Genomic DNA, 1916 nt, shown 5'->3' on the forward strand with positions numbered 1-1916 from the left:
AAAAAAAAGCGGTCCGTGCATTTTTCTCGTTTTTTGGCAGGGTTAGAATTCACGCAAGTGCAAGATATCTAGATGGATGTCATGCCAGGGTGTCTGTTTTCCTTAGCAGAAAATAGATTGTTTCGTGTACAATGTGCCCCGCGAAACAAATGGAGCATGCATAAATATTTCCGTGCACTCAGCGTTCTCGTATCTATTGGACATCCACTATACCCAAGCGACGGCCTGTTTTCTGCTAGTTTTCGGCTCTGTGCCGCATAAGAATGGTGACAGTGCAGCCCATCATGGTTCCTTGTTGCTTTGTGGGCGTTCTCGTTTTCTGCTTCGTAGTTGTATTCCCAACTATTGCCCATTTGCCCCCAAAGAAATTTGAGGCTTCCCCCCCAAATCCTGTAACAATAATCACCAAAGAAACCCAAACAGGGTTATGTATTTGACAAGTTCATCTCTTGTGAATCTCTACTTAGTTGCACGTTTCACTACCACTAGTAGAAAAGGGGGCAATGGTCCAGGCCGGGTCGACCCATTAGTCCCGGTTCAGCCCAGAACCGAGACCAATGGGGACATTGGACCCGGTTCGTGAGCCCAGGGGGCCGGCCGGGTCACGTGGGCTATTGGTCCCGGTTCGTCTGGACCTTTTGGTCTCGGTTGGTGGGACGAACCGGGACCAATGGGCCTGGCTCCTGGCCCACCACCATTGGCCTCGGTTGGTGGCCTGAACCGGGACCAAAGGCCCCTCTTTAGTCCCGGTTCATGCCACGAACCGGGACTAAATTGAAGTACTATTACGGTGAAAGAGGATTACATCTCATCGGAGGCATTCCAAGCTCCTATACATTATTTTTCTACACCTCCGGAAGGAGTACAAACTAGGTCATATCCCACGAGTCACGCGGGACGATAGACGACACAGCTAGTGCGAACTAGTGATACTACCACTAACTCAGACCGATCCGTAGTAGTCCTGGTAGAAGTCACCTCCATAGCCTGGGAGCTCAACATGATCATCCGGAAACAGACGATCTCGCGGAGCTTGTGGACCATAGGGGCTAGGATGAGGCCTTGGACCAACAGACGGTGGCCTGCGGGGACCGCGAGGTGGGGTGATGCCTCCTACATCACGCCAAACCATCACGTCTGGCAGAGCAGATCTCACAGGATAGAGATCGCGCATATCTGAAAATCCAGCTTGCACCGCCGGTGCGAACCGAGTCAAAGTGGCCCAGTGGTCAGCACGGGTATTGAAGAGCTCTAACCTCAAGGCCCGATTTTCACGGTCCTTATCCTCGAGCATCTCAGCAGTGGTGCGAGTCCGTGAATCCTCCTGAGTGGGGTCAGCATAAATAGCCTGGAGATACCCTTGTGCTCCCGGAAGTGATCCTGGCATATACCGGAAATCAGAGTCCCGAAATAGACCAGATCTGACTCGCATAATGGTCATCATAGAGTAGGCGGCGTCCTGCATAGCCATCTCAATAGTAACCCCGAGTCCATAGGAGCAGTGAAGAGGCTCGGTGGATCCAGGATAAGATGGAAATATCCTGACAGTGCAGAGATACTGGCTTTGATTAAAGTCTCGGAATTGCTCTTCGACCGTGTACTCAGGATACCAGCGGTATCCAGCCTCAGTCATTACCCTGACCAACTTGGCAGTATGGCCGGGTACATCTAGGCATCGAGTCAGGCGAACCACTTGATTGGGGTCGCGAGTGGCCATCTGAAAGCACAATCATAATGCAAAGGCATTAGAATTTCTAGCAAATTTTCGGCAGCATAACAGCTGTAAATGCTCAAGAAGGATTTTGAGACATTTGACAAAGGATTTCGTACACACTCAACATCATCATATCAAAGTTCTGAATCCATTCTAACAACATAATGTGGTAGTAGAACTGAACTAGGCTTGTATCCATCAA

The sequence above is a fragment of the Triticum dicoccoides genome, chromosome 7A (genome assembly GCF_002162155.2).
Source record: "Triticum dicoccoides isolate Atlit2015 ecotype Zavitan chromosome 7A, WEW_v2.0, whole genome shotgun sequence".
In the NCBI taxonomy this organism is placed as follows: Eukaryota; Viridiplantae; Streptophyta; class Magnoliopsida; order Poales; family Poaceae; genus Triticum; species Triticum dicoccoides.